This window comes from Haemorhous mexicanus, chromosome 3, assembly GCF_027477595.1.
Source record: "Haemorhous mexicanus isolate bHaeMex1 chromosome 3, bHaeMex1.pri, whole genome shotgun sequence".
In the NCBI taxonomy this organism is placed as follows: domain Eukaryota; kingdom Metazoa; phylum Chordata; class Aves; order Passeriformes; family Fringillidae; genus Haemorhous; species Haemorhous mexicanus.
Window position 1 is genome coordinate 98,133,239 of NC_082343.1, and position 17,328 is coordinate 98,150,566.

The 17,328-nt window shown below is 42.5% G+C and overlaps 1 protein-coding gene across 2 annotated transcripts in view; it reads left to right on the forward strand.

Annotated features, from left to right (window-relative positions):
• Nucleotides 1–16,482, forward strand: part of ERICH1 (glutamate rich 1) — a 92,077-nt gene extending 75,595 nt beyond the window's left edge. The window contains exons 6-7 of one of the 2 annotated variants that reach the window (XR_009485939.1): nt 13,435–13,523; nt 15,330–16,482. The gene's annotated coding sequence lies outside the window, so the exon portion shown is untranslated. Of the gene's footprint in view, nt 1–13,434; nt 13,524–15,134; nt 15,154–15,329 lie in introns of those variants that run through there. The other variant, XR_009485940.1, reaches the window with a different exon arrangement.
• Nucleotides 16,483–17,328: the final 846 nt, after the last annotated feature.

Consider the following 17,328-nt stretch of genomic DNA (forward strand, 5'->3'; position numbering starts at 1 on the left):
TCAACCTGGGGATATTAAATGAATTTATTACTAAGAAAATCAGCATGATGAGAAGTAAAATAAATCCTAAAAGCAATTTCACCAACCCCTCCCTCCTTCCCAGCTCTACATCTCCCCAGCAGTGCAGGGAGATGGGAATGGGGGTTATGGTCAGTTCATCACAGGTTGTTTCTCCTACTGCTTAGGGAGAGGAGTCCTTCCTCTGTTCCATCTTGGGGTCCCTCCTACAGGAGACAGCCTCAATGAGCTTCTCCAATGTGAGTCCATCCCACAGGCATCAATCCCCCCCAGACTGCTGCAGCACAGGTCACTCTTCCACAGGGTACAGTCCCTCAGGCATAGCCTCTTCCAGCCTGGGTCCCCCACAGGTCACAAATTCCACCACCAAACCTGCTCCAGTGTGGGCTCCTCTCTCCACAGGCCTGCAGGTCCCTGCCAGGACCCTGCTCCAGCACAGGCCTCCCACAGGGTCACAGCCTCCTCTCAGGCATCCTCCTGCTCCAGTGTGGGTCTCCTCCATGGGCTGCAGGTGGATCTCTGCATCCCTGTGGATCTCCATGGGCTGCAGGGGCACAGCTGCCTCACCATGGGCTGCACCACGGGCTGCAGGGGAATCTCAGCCCTGGTGCCTGGAGCACCTCCTGCCCCTCCTTCTGCACCGACCCTGGTGTCTGCAGGGCTGTTCCTCTCACGTATTTTCACTCTGCTCTTCTCTGCTTGTTATTATAGCTGTGCAATAACTATTTTTTGCCTTCTTAACTATGTTATCACAGAGGTGTTACCATTATTCCTGACTGGTTCTGCCTAGGCCAGCAGTGGTTCCATTTTGGAGCTGTGTGGCATTGGCTCTTCTGGACATGGAGGAAGCTTCTGGCAGCTGCTCACAGCAGCTACTGCTGTAGCCCCTGCACTCCCAAAACGTGGCCACATAAACCAATACAATTATCAACCCTGCTTTTGGCCCAAATCCAAAACAGCCCCACAGCAGCTACTGAGAATTAACCCTACCCCAGTGAAAACCAGCACTCCAGGATATGCACACCACCTGAAAAACCTACCCAACCAAAGCATTCTACTGACAGTTGTTCTTTCTCTTCTTTGGCTTCAAATCTGAGTATTGAGTCCATGGAGCTCAATACTATCTCAGTGCATGGAATGGTGTGCTGGCAGTGCATTATGCCCTGAAGCATTCCTCATCCCCTTCCCAATCCAGCAGCCTGAGCTCTTGAACAGGAGTCATTACAATGGGGGTGCTGTGCTCTGGGATGCCCTGAGGCAGCAGAAATGTCTGCAATCCAGCCCTCAGCTCAAGAGTATTGTGCACCAGGATATTAACTGTAAAACTGGCAATATTGCTTTGGTGCAGAGGCTTCCTCCAGGCACCCACAAGACAGATGGCTTTATCAGCGCACAGCCATTCACCTCTGCATTGCAATTGGGAAGAAGTACAAGCAAATTTCCAACTATCTTTGCTAAGCAATTTTACAGCTGTCTATCTGAAATTAAAGCACCCTCTCTTGGTTGTGCTTTGCATTTTTATAGTGACTAGCAGTCTTCTTTCTACAGTGCTGCACTCAGGGCTTCCACTGGGCTTCTGATCCTCGCAAAAATATGTGACACTAAGTTAATGAAGATGAGTGCTTCAGGCTGGAGGGAACCAAACAAAGGAGAAATCTGTGTAATCTGTATAATTGGACACTTCTACAGACACTGTAAAAAACAAATCATCTCCAGCAGGGAAAGGCTTTTATGTACAAGTTCATAGGAAGGTACTGATCTGCACTTCATGGAAAGTCTTTGTAGAACCTATACAAAGGGCAGCTTCCCGTGCACAGCCCATGAGTCCCATTCCTCCTGAACTGAAGTGCACAGGTCTTTGCATAGGTATGATCCAAGACTGAAGCAGTGGGTTTCTCAGTAACTGAGTGTCTGTCCCACTCAAATGAGTGGGAATCCATGAACACATCTCTGAAGTTGGAGTGATTTTCCATCTGACTCAAAACTAGTCAGAGGTGAGTTTGAAGATGAAGCAATCAGGGCACGTGCACCCCTTGGCAATTGTAGGACCTGTGCTCTGGTTTTCAAATGAAGTTGACTCCAGCTTCCCATACATAAGAGGTAAGAGTGAAACATGCTTAAAAGAGTGGTACCACCTCACCATCAGGGAAAAGCAGAGGACTGAGATTTCTATAAGCTGTGAAGTGAGAGGAGTTTACAGTCAGATCTGAAAGTAACTTCCAGGTGGGAGAGTCTGCCACTGCAGGTCTTAACTCATGGAGAAGTTCTGCTCTGAAAGCAGTCTCTGCATCCAAACTGGAGAGGTCAATGTCTGATAATCTGTAAAAATCTTGTTGACAAGGTTTTGATGCAGGAAAGAGATAAAAAACTCAAAGTTTTTGGTGGTTTTTTTTTACCTTTGTATCTTAGTGCAGTGAACTCACATTCATTTTCTTCTTTACAGTAGGAATATGGGAAGCTGAAGAAGCCCTCCCTCTGAGTTAGAAGAGAAAATCCCAACAGGTTGTATTTTGACCCTTGATTTGTCTGGGAACACTGTGGAAATTATGGTAACAACACAGAAACATGAGAGGGAGAGGACTCCATCCAGAGGAAGGAGGGAAGTGGGGAAGAAGAGTAGAAGGCCACACACAACTTTAAGAGGCCTATTTGCAGATTCTTCATACAAAAACTTTTCCTACTTTTCTTTGTACCTTTTTTTGCCCTTTCCTGTAACTTTTCTAAGCCTGCCTCATCCTTTCAAAGATGAGAAAACAAAACTGCCCATGTTGTTAAAACTGCTGGTTCACCACACATTTGTTGAAGTGTGGTCTGGTTTGTTTTCTAGTCCTTTTCAAATAATTTAGTTGCTTTTTTGACCCCTCACTGAGTATGGAGCTGACATCTTCATGGTATCATTTTTTAATTTATGAACAGATCTCATCAGTTTACGTAATTATGTCCACCATTTCACGATATCCTATGTGGAATTTTATCTGCCATTTTATCTCAAGCTGTGCATGATCATAGTGCTTTTCTGCAGCTTTGCACAGTCAGCTTTTGATTTTAATCCCTGTGATAACTGCAATGGAATCAGCAGTCTCTGTTCTCCCATTATTCATCACCTTTTCCAGGTCATTTAAGACTTTGCTGAGCAGCACAGATCCTGGCAAAAAGTCACAAAGGATTGTGTTGGTGATTTCCTTCCAGTGGGAAAACCACATTCCTACTTTTTTTTTCATATTTTTTAATTGTTTATTCATTTAAATTAGGATCATCTTAGCTCATGACACTTCCTTTTTAAGGGCTTTCTTTTACTCCATCTAATTGTAAAAATGCACTTTAACACACCTTGTTTGCTTATTTGCCAGTTCCTCAAAAAAAAAATGCCAGTAGGCTTATGAAGTATGTCCTCTTTTAGGGATGCTTAATGGAGTGCCTCCCAATATATTTTTCCATGTGTCTGCTCATTCTCTTCCTTGCAGTGGCTTCTACTGATTTGCTGAACAAGGATGTCATGATGTCATGTTCACTTATCTGTAGCTCCTCAGATCACCCCTGGAATCCTTTGTAACAATGAGTCATTTCCCCACCTTCCCATCTCCTGACCCAGAGCATTCCCAGGGAGAGGTTACACACTGCGGCTCGCAGTGGTGTCATTGCATCCTTCAGCTGGTTTAGAGCTCTTGGGTGAATTCCATCTGGTCCTAGTGAGCTGTTAGGGTTGTGCCCTGGGAAATGGGATCTCTGAGGAGAGAACTCCAGGCTAAGTCCAGTGGATCCTACTTGAGTGCAAATGCTCACTGCTCAGACCCTCGTTTTCCTCTCCCAGATGATTTGAATCCGGTTCTAGTAATTTCTGCTTGGCCTCAGAGTCAGACATTCACAACATCAGAATAAAAAACACCTAATAAAAAATAAATATCATAGAAGTGGTGCTCTTTGGATTAATGTATTTGTCATGCTTTATTTCCTACTTATTGCATAGATTTTTTTAGCCTCTTATGAAGTTGATGAAAGAATCTTGCAGTATTCAGCTTGAGACTTCACAACATAAGACATGTACCTTTACCAGGATTACGCCTAAAAATAGACTAAAAATAGTGTTAAATAGCTACAGCTCTGCTGTACAATGCCATGCCAGAACTAACAGATGTCTGTTTAAGGGATCAGAACATTTAAACTGGACAGCAGACTGTAAGGAATGGGAACCAGGTGTAATCAGCAATGTGAAGGCAATTACAGGGGACCAAAACAAGAGAACATACCAGAAAGCATGCAAGAACAAAAATTCAGCTAGCAAGGTTCCCACTAAAGATATGTGATTTAATTTAAAGCTTTGAAAGATTTTCTGTCAAACGTGGAAAGCTCAAGTAATTTATATCTTCTTATATTTCAGTTTAAAGTCTTACAAGGGAATTTACAGACCTTTTGTGGATTTGGTCGACTAATTCACTAGCCTGTTGCATTGGAGACACACAGCATTCTGCAAAATATATTCAGGATTAATCAAAGCATTTACAGTTTCTAAATCAGAAACCATTTTTGGATGTCACCAACCTAGATATCCATTGCCACTAAATGTAAGAAAATTTCCTAGGAGACCACTATAGAAGACTTTACAACCTCTGGATGCTTAGACCTGCTTTCTAATTCAGGAATGGTGAATGTCAGTAAAATTCTCCATTTTCATAATAGCTCTACATTCATTTTAACTGTGATCACATGTAGAAAAAGTTCCAGCCCCTCCAAACAGATTGGACAGGCTTGTTTAGAAGGTCAAACAGGTGCTTTTGTAGAATTACAGTTTATAAAGCCATGTGGAATATAGTAACTTAGACAATTTGATTGTCTGAAAATTTTGTTTGAAAGGCACAGAGAGGTACCAATGAAATGACTGGCTGAAGTTATACTCCTGTTGTAAAACAGTGCTTTAGAATTAGAACCAAAATTGTGGTAACGCTTTGAATGTATTTTTGTCTTCTTAGAATGAATCCTTCATAGAATGAATCCTATTCCAGAGTCCTGGTACCTCAGATATCCCCGCTGCAGCCATAATTTCACACTGTGGCTGTGCTCTGAAACAAATGAAACATAAAGGATATGTTTCATGTACAGCTATTTCATATACAGCTTTGCATGCCAAGCTATACATTCTCTGTATATTTCTAGGGTTTTTTTACAGAAAAGCACAGCCTGCTGTATGTTAGGGTTGTTCACACACACAAAATATGGCAGTTCTTTGCAAGCCATCCAGCATTTCACAGGCATTGAATGAAAGGCCCAGCCTCCCATCCCCATTTGCTATACCCAGATACCTGGAGTTACATGTCAGAAGGCTGCTTGCTGAGCTCTCTCACTTGTGTGACCCTCGGGACTTGGTGTGTGTGTAACAGGGTTGCAATGTGGGAGGTACACGAGGACAGAGAACCCTGTGCAGTAGTTTGTTGCATATGCATCTGCTTATGGGCAGTTTTACTCATGAGAAAATTTCCCAGAAGCAATACAGCACTTTTGGGAAAGATCTGTCCAGCTTTTTACAAACAAATTCAGATTCCAAAGACCCTGAGCTGTGTGTGTATGTGCAGTGGGCAGGTTACAATGGTTACACTGGTCGGTGTCTGTGCACTGTGTAGCAAGATGCAGAAGATATCCAGGGTGCTGTGATGAAACCTGGCATTACTTGGAACCCCCTGCAGATGGACTGAGGGATGCCTATGAGGACATGGAGTATGAGTCCAGCTTTTCATCTCATCAGCCTCAGAAGCAGCAAAGGACACGACATGAAGAGCTCTCATCACAGATTGTAATATAATTTCTCATACCAGCTCTCACAGTGAAAAACACCCACTCTGGATGGCCAGCCAGGAACACATGTTCATCCTGGCATGGGAGCCAGTATCTGGTGGGTGTCTTGATGTAGATACCCATTTTAGTGGACTTTGGGGAGTAGAGCAGAATGAGAACATGCCTTGCTCCTTAACAAGCTTGCCCCTCTTTCCTCCTGAGCAGATGGGAAATTGCAGGCTGTTCACAGGAAAGATCCTAATGCCTTGTTTCTGTGCAAAACAGCAGCCATTGTATGTCACTCCTTTAGAGCAAGGAATAGTCTACTGTCATGGACTGAAACCAGCTAAGTGGTGCACACAGTCAGAGGAGTGCACCATGCATGGTGGTCTTAAGTAATGATGAGTCTTGCATCTCATGTACCCAGATATATCCACAGGGGTGCCATGGGCTTCCCACATCAGATCAGCAGTGCCTTGGTAGCTGAAGAATGGCTTTATGTTAAAGGATGATCCCCACCTTCTTCACAAGCTGTCAGGACTCCGTTGCATGTCCTTCAGTGCACTACCTTGCTCATGAAGTGCATGTGCTGAGTTCTGGGACATGGCAGGACAGGGCATTGCACTTGTGAGGAAAAGGGAGCTCTGTTACTGACTGTTTCCAAGGTTGGGACTCTAGACCTGTGCTGGAAATCTATCCACTGCCTGCCAGACATGAGCCTTCCCAGAATAACATCCCTAGGTGAGTCTGTCCAGCAGTATGCACCCCGACAATTCTCAGGTCAGCCAGCACAGCTCTCAGGCCGTGTTCCAGCTTCTCTCATAGCATGTTGTGCTGGTTGACCTCTGAACCCAAAACAGAAGCAGCAAGGCATAAAGCTGTTACTCCAAAAAGACATTTGTAATTCTGCTATGCACTTTAAACTGCGCAGGAGTGTGTCTTAAGTGAGACAACAGGAGGACATTGCCTGGGATGCAATGTCTTGCACAGCAGAGGCAGGCAAGCTTCTCCCTGCCCATGTCTGCTAGAACCATTTGCTGATGCAGTCCAACCTACAGGTTCTGCAAAATTGTTCAATGCATTAAGATGGACCCTAACATAAGAGTTGCCAGTGGTTGGGGTGAGTGCAGCAGCACCTTTTCAAAAGATGCTAGCTTCTATTAAGGTCTTCAGACCTTTAAGAAATGCCCATTGTTTCTATTTGTGGGTTTGGGTTGGGTTGTTTGGTGTTTGGTTTGTTTATTTCATTTTGGTTTTCACCTGTGAACGGAATAAATTCATCTATACTAATAAACATCTGAGCTAGAGAAAAGATGACAGCAAAGGTGCTCTTCCAACTGATGGCTCATGGATAAGTAGCTGTCAGTTCTGCAGGGCAATGACTGTTCTGGGATGTTGGAGATCATTCCCCCAAAGATGCTGTAGTTTCATATCAGGTCAATAGTACCTATTTATGCAAAACCTTTTATTTAGCCTTCTCATATGTTGGTTTTTGTATGGCCACTTAATGCTACTGATATTGCTTTCCCTCTGTGCAGATCTCCACTGAGTGAGGGGAGATGAAACTTGGCTATTGACCACATGCAGTAGTTGGGGAGTGAGGCAAAAATCAGTGCTCAAGGACACCCTCACTGCTTGTCAGAATCTGAGAGGAAAGGTTTCATGATTCTCCTTTTGTGAGGTTAAGCATAGCTTCTTCTTGTAATATATGCCTTTAATCTGCTTTGGTCATCTTAAAAGCCATTATTCATAAGAGTTTAATTTTGAGTTGTCCTGCTGTAATCAGTGGGGTGCAGTTCATACCAACTCACTGTACTGTTGTCACTTCCTGCCCTGATTTTAACATAAACATTTGAAATAGGTAAATGAGAATGGGAATTTAGAGCAACTAGTTCCAAGGCTGGTATCTGTGTGAGCCTTATCTGGAGTTAGGTGAGAGAGATCCAGCCCTGCTTGACAGAACTGGGTTCCAGGTAAGCTCTGGAGCAGTACCTTTGTGCTTTTCCAGACACAGTAATGCTTACCTACATTTGCTTAGGAAATACTTCTGGATCTTTCCCCCCTGTACTTTCTCACACATAAAAATTGCAGCATTTTCTGACAAAATTTGCTCCCATGAAAGAATTTCTCCTTTCTCCATAGCTGTAATGGATTTGATTTTTTTCCTATTATTTTGCTATGACATTTTTGTCAGTTTCCATTCTTTTGTCCCTCAATGACATCAAAGCACTGTGGGCAGGCAGACTGCAAACACAGGAGTAACTGCTTGGCAGTGGAGCTGTGGGAAGTGCAGGAGTCAATGCTCAGCAGGAAATAAATGAATAGTTTAAGCTACTTCAATGGTAGCTCCGTAAGCCTCAGCAACACAAATCTCTTGCTGCTGTGTATCTGTAACCTTAGATGACTTTGAGGACTGAACTCTGCAGTCTATAGCTCATCTACACAGCATTGCAGTCTTCTTTTATTGATGGCATTTCCTACTTCTGTCATCAACGCATTCCAATACATCTCCTTTATTTTGTGCTTTGTGAAGATACTACTGTGTAACTCAACAATACAACTAACATTGTTCTTGTTCCTTGCCTCCCTTACCATCTTAAAATTCCTTTATCATCTTCACATCCCTCCTTTACACCGTGTTTTGCTGCAATGCCTACAAAAATTTGGAAACAGTCTGACTGTAAGTGAGCTGAGAACATTGCTTTGCATGCCAAGCTGTACATTCTCTTTGCTTCCCTGTGCTCCTTCCACTGGTGGCAATCATCTGCCTGCCCACAGATTCTAGGCTTCTTGGGGCAGGACTATCTCTTCCTTCTATAACCTAACCTGCCCAGTCCTGTTACCCCAACAGAGCTGGCAGTTTAGTTACCTTTGTTTAAGGCAAAATTACTTTTAGCTCAGCTCGAATTTTTGAGTAATGCACATAATTATTTGCAAGGACATGCTCACAGATCTAATAACTGCTAAAGTCAAAAAGCCTAGCATTAGTCATACAGCTGTGTGTTGAGGAAGATTTGGTGGTTTGTTTTCTTTATATGGTTTGTTTTATTGATTTGCCTGCAGTGCCAGCACTTTATGTTTACTCCTATCCTGCACAAAGGGGTGTTAGTGGAAGCTGTGGGTAGGTTCAAAATTCTGCCATGTATTCCTGAAGCCTGGACTCTTTAAGGATGATGAATTTTGGAAGCTACTTCTTAGTTAAATATCTGGATTGTTTTCAAAATTATGACTTCCAAATGTCATATTGCTCAGCAGGTATAGGATGAAAATGGTGTACGCTTTATGGGAAATCCTCTTTTAAAATTCTGTCCCTGTATCAGTATAGAAAGTCTTGAGTAAATCAAGCTTAATGGCCCTCAAAGCCAGCAGAGAGTCTTGCTTTAAACCAGTTTATTGTTCAGAACTGTGCCTGCACGTAGGCAGTGCCCCGCAGTGTTCTGCCTGCAATCTGTACCCATCAAGTAGGAGCATTAACAGTGAGACATCAGCCCCCACCCCCTGAGCGTGTGGTGGGTCACAAGAAACTGATGCCCCTCAACATGCACATGTGCCATCTGTCTGGGGTGCCTTGGGGCTGCCTGCAGCCTCCCCCTGTCTGCAGGTGGGCAGCTGCCTTCCCCTGGCAGGGAGGGCTGCTTACCCCAGCCACCCCTGGGGCGGCACTGTCCCCTCCGTGCTGTCACACGCTTGCTCTCACCTTGTCAGTCTGGTGACCTTGCCCAAGCAAAGCCAGTAATGTGACTGTGGCAGGTTCCCTTAGGAACTGGGTGTGGCAGCAGGAGAATCCCCTGCCCTGTCCCCTTTTTTCACAGAGTCTTTGGGGCCCAGGCCATAGCTGTGCAGGGTGTGGCAGTCAGTGTCCATGGCAGCCCCAGCAGAGCACACAGCTCAGCAGCATCAGCATCCCCTGCAGGAGCCACCACCAAGCAGCAGTTTGAGCAGTTCCCAGGAGCTTGTGTCCTTTCTGCAGGGGACTTTCTGTCGTGACCTGGCTGCACTGGAGGGGAAGCCTGAGGGGGCTGCTCACCTGAGCACCTCCACCACCTCCTCCTTTGGTTTAACTCATGCACCTGAGCTTGCATTACTCTTCCCTCCCTCCCTTTGCTGCAGGATGGCTGAAATGTTTTTCAGAAATAGATGTAAAAAAAAAAAAAAAAATTAAAAAAAAAAAGAAGCAATGTGGGGAAAAGAAATCAGTGTAGATGTTGGCAATGGACTCCTGTGTGTGTGGGAATCAGGGCCTGCTCGCATCCAGAGTCTCAGGTGCCATAGGCCATTGCTACTCCGGATTCCATAAGGGTCTCCAATGGCAAGAACTGATGAGCAGAAGAAAGCAGGATGGGACCCTCTCCTGAAGAGAAATTTCTGGCGCTAGAGCTGGTATAGAGGGAAATGCTGATGTAGCTGCCCTTTTCAGGATAAAAATAAATATGCTAGGAAGTATGTGGGAAAATGAGCTGGTAAATAAGAATCATTGTATGGAGCACAGGAAACAAGGAAAACTGGGAAGATGAGTTTGATTTTAAGATAAAATATTTTTAAGGACTGAAAGAAGATTCTTATGATGCAGGAATCATATAACCATTACATCTAAGATCATAAAGTCCAGCTGTCAAGAGAATCACCTGCCTGTGAATCTAACAAAGTCTGGGGCACATAGGGAACGTGACAAGTCCATGAAAGTATTTGAGACATTTTTCTGAGGGTGGTCAACAGCACGGGCTTCAAAATCTGCCAGAAGAGCAGGGGCCAGAGCCCTATGTGCAGCGCTGACATAGGTGATGCTGTCATGAGAGTCCCTGCTCCACACCCTGGAGAGGCAGGGACATGATCACTGGCAGCGTGGAAAGCTTTTTGGGGAGTATCAGTCAAGAGGGGTCTTAAAGAGTGTGAAAATAATTTATTTCTGTTGGTTGATTCCTGCTACATTTGGGGAAGCAGCCCTTGCTGGTCCCAAAGGCACTAGATTACAGTGAAGGAACTTGTAATTTCATTATTGATTTGTCTTCCTAATGGAAATAGAGCACAAGGTGGTGAAAATTGTTGAAAGTATCCCTTGTCCCAGCTGAGTTGAAAGTATCCCTTGCCTTAAAAATATTGGGGAGGATGTCAGCATATCACTTATATTCTTAACTGCTTGATGCCTATTAGAAAACAGTGCCTCCATCAGGCGAGGCAGACATTAGGTGAATGAAGAGAGCAGCCTGCACAGCACAGGGGATCCCTGTGTTTGTGCCAGGAGAGGTCTTTGTGGCCCAGAAGGGGTGCATTCATTTCTGTGTCCTGGCAGTCAGGACTCGATCCTCAGATGCTTGGACCTCAAAAGGAAGGGAGGCAATCCCTTGTTTGATCAAAGTTCTCCTGAAACAGCCTAGGATGGTTATTCTTTCAGAGTTCTTGGGCATGTAATTCAGATTCTGGTAACATCTGCAATTACAGAAAATATTCTACAATTCAGCTGCGTTGCACATGGCAAAGAGATCTTTTTTAAAAACAGCTCTGTCAGCCAAAGCATACTCTTTCCTTTCCCTTTTATTTTCTACACAAAGAAATTTATTTTGAAAGCTCTCCCTTTCCCAATACCATGTCACTGGAATCTCACTGCCCTTCTCAGAATGGAAAGAGTTATACACAAAATGGCAGAATTTTTGCAGGTCCTGTAACTCTGATACTTCAGTAAGGAGGTTTTCCTTTGAATGTAGGCAAGGCTGCAAATTTAAAGGAAAATCTCAGTGTTCTGTGTATTTCTGGAAAAAGGCAGACTGCATCACTATCCTTGTCCTTCTCTGGGCAGTAAGCACAGGCCCTCCCTGACTGTTTGGGAAAGCTGGCAGGGGGCATACAGTGAGAAACAAGAAAAAGGCCTTTGACTTTTCATACTATAGGTTTTCATCCCAAATGCATTTGGGCAGGTACTGATGGACTTCCTGTTAACTTCAGTCAGCTCCCAATTTTATGTTGATTACTTCCTGTTAATACAGTATTCCCTATAGCTAAGGGATGCAGGGCAAAAGGTTTGGCATGGGGTCATTTTGAAGATTGCATATATATAAAAAAAGAACAAACAAATTGGCAGGTTCCTAGTCTCTTGCTTTTAGTGCCCAGAGAAGTTGTGGAAATACTCAAGGTCAAGTAGGATGGGGCTTGGAGTAGTCTGGTCTAGTGGAAGGTGTACCTGCCTTTAGAAGGGGAGTTGGAACTAGGTGACCTTCAAAGGTCCTTTCCAACTCAAACCATCTGTGGTGATTAGATGGTGATGATTTAGATTGATGCTACAGGATAAATTCAACTCAAGTTATCTTTTTTTTTTTTAAGAGACATTGCTCTGTTGGTGCCACAGGGTTGGTGCACTACAAACATGGTGCAGTGAAAGGAAAATGAGAACTGCCTCCTGTGTGCTATGTAAGCCAGAGCCTTGGAATAAAACAGAAGCATGTTCCTTTATGTAACATTAATTAGGCATCTGCTGAAAGGTAGATGAGGAAGTGGTACCATTGTGGAATGGATCATTTCTCCAAGCAGAATCATGTTCTGCTCTTTTACAGCAGGAATATTTCTCAGAGATCTTTAAGCTGCCATAGCAGAGACTATAGGGGTGCAAGTCAGCACTGACATCTGGAACAGTTGTCATGAGAACTGGTGTGGGCTCAGTGTGCACATTGGTGCTCTGCTGACTTACAGCACCTGAAGATTCTTACCCTGCATGTTTAGGACTGCAACTGGAGTCAAATTCTGCCTTTCTATCTATATGCAAGGTTGCATATATTGAAGATGGAAAAAAGAGCTTTCTTGGCATGGTCTATCAATGGACATAACTAAAAGCTGGAGAAATTAATTTTGTAGATTATATTTCACCACTATTTCTCACCGTGTGCTATCTGACTGCAGGAATACAACTGAATACAAGCACACTACAGTGAAAAGAGATCACAGTTAACAAAAAGTAGTAATATCAGTAAGTATCAGATTAGGTATTTTTAAAGAACTAGCAGTAGAAAAATGCACAAGACCATGCATAATGGTGGGTAAAAGGGAATGCTATTAGAAAAGAAAGCACTTATTTTTAAATGTGCCTCCAAATAGCCCTGTTAGATTAACACATCCTTTGAACTTGGGTCATGGTTGCATTAAGCTTCCTACCCAGTCAGGTCATCCTGTGAGTATAAATATATGCTTTAAGTTATATAAACACCCTCCAATCCTATTTGCATTGTCACTCTGCGACACAAAATGCTATAATGACCTCCTTTTCCTATGTCCAGGGCTATGTATAAAGCGGGCTTAGGTCCTTTTCTTATTAAGGAGGTCAGGTCTCTTAATGAGCTTTAGGCATTCCCAGAGAGTTTTCCAATATTGCAAGACATACCTGGCCCCAGGCAGGACAGCTGCAGCCCTGCCAGCACCTAAGCAGTGCAGACAGATCCCATGTGACAGGTTATGCAACAGAGCGGGGCTTTATATACCCCTGGCCCTAGAGCATGGAAAGGGCTCGAGGGAAAGGAGCATCAGGTGAGCAAGAAATGTTTGCATGCTGTCATTCTTGGGGTGCTTTTGGCACTGCAGCAAACTGCATTAGGCTTAATCTTGTGTTTCATGAAGAGGCCAACTTGTAAAACATCCTGGGGTTTAGTAATGTTTTGTGTGCTCTAGAATTGTAGGGGCTGAAATTCTACGAAGACTCAGAAATCATGGTTATTCCTCTCCGGAGAATGACACCTGGGTATATAAGGTTGCTGCAGGTATGATTTTTTTTTTCTTTTAATTAATCTTAAAAATACCTGTGTTTCTCTTGATCAGGTTGATTTTATATCAAATTGTTGTATGACCAACCCAAGGGAATGCTATTTTCTTGTGGGTTAACTCACATGACTCAAAATAATTAATCCTCTGCTGAAAAGCAAATGAATTATGACATTTCTTGATAATTGGTATCATGTTGGAATACTTAATGTAGAATATTTGGAAGGAGTTAATTCTTCTGCAGTGCTTAAATGGAAACTGCTTCTCCGTAATTTTTTCTTGCAATAGCTTTGTGTGTTTGGGGCAGTGGGAAAATGCTAATGGAAGAAGGATGTGACTCAGCTGACCCAACAGTGAAGCACTCAACCAGCTTCTTGGCCATGATAAGGAAACCTCAGTCAGTATTGACCTCTGGAACACTGGGAAATCAGACTATCAATCATTATAGCATGTATAGAAAACATTTTAAATCAGCTGAAAAATTGAGACTAAAGCATCTATAAATATATATACAGATATATACACCAAAGAATACAGAAGAATTCCTTCTTGTATTCCATATTTTGATATTTACAGAGTATCCATCATTTCTCTGGAAAATGTCACAGCTCTTAGCACTGTGATCTGCATCCAGAATCCTAGACTGTAGCAGCTGAGAGAGGATACTTGAGTGGTTGAGAGGCTGAGCTGAAGATGCTGTGTTTCAGTCTTAGCCATTAATTTCTTTCACACCTCCCAGCATATCTTCTGATATCACCCTACATAGTAATTATGTTTGAATTTCTTTTGTCTTTATTTATTGTGTGGCTGAAATAGCCAAAGTCAGACACATTTATCAAGGTCAGAGCACTAAACTCTAATTCTTTAAGCTCAATAAAAAACCCAGAATCTGGAAGTAAAGAAGAGGCTCATTGGAATCTGTTGCTCCTGTCAGTGATGCCATGCTTTTCATCTATGGATTGCATGGAAAAGCATTAAAAAAAACCCAAAAACCCACAACATTATTTGAGGCCTAGTAATTATTTCACTTAAAGAAACCAAATGCAGCAATGAGAAAGACACGCTGTATTTTAACTCAAAAGGGCCAATATGTAAATGAATTTTTGTCTTGCTCTCTAGGGACTCCATGCAAATGTGTTTCTGCCTCTTGATCAGTGTATCATATGAACTAGGCAAGCAACAGTAATTTTTTTTTTCCTGATCGTTATTCAGATAGTAAATAAGTAATTCTTATCTTTACTTTGCCTGGCATTTCTTGCTTCTTCATCAGACTGGACAAAGTGACTGTGTCAAATCTTGTCTGCTTGGTCTGGTCCTACCAGTGGAGGTCATAAAGTATTAGTGATCCCTTCTGATCCCTTCTAGGCTTGCTTTCCTGAATTAATATCCAACATTCCAGGGAACGTCCTGTGTTAGTAGGAAATCTATTGGAAGGAGAAGATCTTTGTTCTTTACAGAATAAGGAAGTTCTTTCTCCTTTCTGCCTAAGCCTCCACACTTGATTCAGCTCTCCCTCTCAGGTAGCCAGAGGGAACCCCATTAAAGTCACCAAAATCAATATACAGCAACTGAAAGGAAAATCATTATCAGAAATGTGTCCTATCTTTCAGAAACTGAGAAAAAGGGAGAGTTTCCAAAACATGCAATAGATTGTGTGAAATGCTCTTCAGTGGAAAGCAGAATCATACCCTGTTAAATGGCAAGGAGAAGAAAAGAAGCGCTTTGTAGGTTTGTAGGTTCCAAAGACCTTCTTTTGTGTTGCACTGAGCTGAATCAGCTGGTAACTTGCCCTGTTTCTCCCTCAGACTCAAGCTGCAGCAAAGATCGTTATCAACCCGTCAGACACAGCGCTGCAGCGGGCTGCACTGCTCCTGGGAGTGTTCGGGATCAGCATATCCAGCTACAGCACACACCAGCTAACTCAAACAAAAAGATTCCCCTTGACCACTTAGGCTGTACTAGGATGTGACCCCAGAAGTCCAGGCTTATGTCAATACTGCTGATGAGTGGCTTTGCTGCCGCTGTTACCCTGTGGAGGTAATGAGACATTTTGCAGCTGTGATATCTACATGCAAAGTTAAATAGATGGAAGAACTGCAGACTTCATTGAGAAAGAAAAAAAAAAAAGTGCTCTCAGAAGCTTTGGATTTCCAAACAAGACAAACTTTCTGTAAATGTAATGGATTTCTTTTGTTATTCAGTGTATACATAGAGATCTAAAGGTATAAAATACAGTTACGTTCAGAGTAGCTGTAAACAGACCATGTGGGTGCTGGGCTCTGGGAGTGTCACTGCGTTGCAAATGACTCCAATGAAAAGACTGTTTTTGCAAAGAAGAAGTTAATAATAAGAAATAAACTCCTCATGACAAGGGTTAGAACAAAAGGAATTAATCTCCCATTGACTCCTTGCACTGTACATTTGGGTTTACAGAACTAGTGCACTTAGCTTTTTCTATTGAATCTTAAACATTTCTTGATGCCTTTTGAGCAGCAATGTTTGTGTATTGCAACACAAGCTGGTAGCCTTCTGTCACAGCAGAGATGGCCACAGGCTGCTCCAGCCACATGGTGCTGGGAAGGACCCATGGCTCCAGACCAGGTAACTTCATAGCTGTGCAGAAACTCTCTGTTCTAGAAAGTATCAATAAAAATATTGGGTTGGTTCCATTGCAGAGTTCAATATCTGGCTGTATTCTTCTGCAAAGTCAACTCATCTCATAATATACATTCTGATTAAAATAGAAATAGAGTTTGACCTTTTTACCCTACTTTTCCCTTGTTTTCTTCTCATTTGGTACAATAGCTTATTCAGGAAAGTTCTCTTACTATTGGCTTGCACTTTTCCAACTGTTTCCTATGTCTATGTAAACATGGCTTTGTAGGCTCTTCTGTGCATATGTTAGCATTTAAAATCCTTTGTTCTTGGTTACTAAATACAAATATTATTTTGGGGTCATTTTCAGTGTTTAAAATTATTTCGTCTGTCAACAGTGTTTAAATTCAACCACTAAGGGGCATCCTACACAGCTGAATATTTTGAACTCTTCAGATTGCTCATTCCAACATGACAAACCACAAATTGAATCAGGCTGAAATTTTTACTTTTTAAATTTTTAATTGTTCTTGTCCCTGTTTGCCTTTTTCTCACCCTCTCTAAATGTCTCTCTTCCCCCCACAACTTTTGTTAGAAGATGACCAAAAAACTCAGTGTTTACAAGGTGATTTTTTTTCAATGTGCCAGTTCATAAATTGCCTCCATCTTATATAGAGTTTAGTTTATACTTTAAAAAAAATAATCATATAATGTAATATTCCATCTTCTACCTTCACCTACAAGAAAAGAAACAAAATACTTGAACTACTTGACAAAAGTAAGAATGACACCTCTGGAAAGCATTCAGTCACAGAGACTGATGTTATATAGTGTGACCCCCACCACCACCCTCAGTAGGCCATAATTATGGCTTTTTAATCTATGACAAGATTTTTGGCTGCTGCATTTTTGTTAACTGATTTCCTGCTCCCATTCAACATGAATGTAAGACCATTAGCTGCTTTCAGGGCCATTACTATGCTAATGCAAGCTCTTTTGTTAGATGAAGACTATGTGCAATAACATCATTTTCACAAGATATTCTAGAATAAAATAAATGATTACTTGGCCACTGAGATGTTCCCACTGGAAATGATGCTCATGAGGAATGTGTACTTTTCCATGAGAATTGTTTTGAGTAGTTTTGAAAGTTTCATCTAGTACCCGTGAAAATGACAGGAGGCAACAGGCACACTAGGTAGGGGTCAT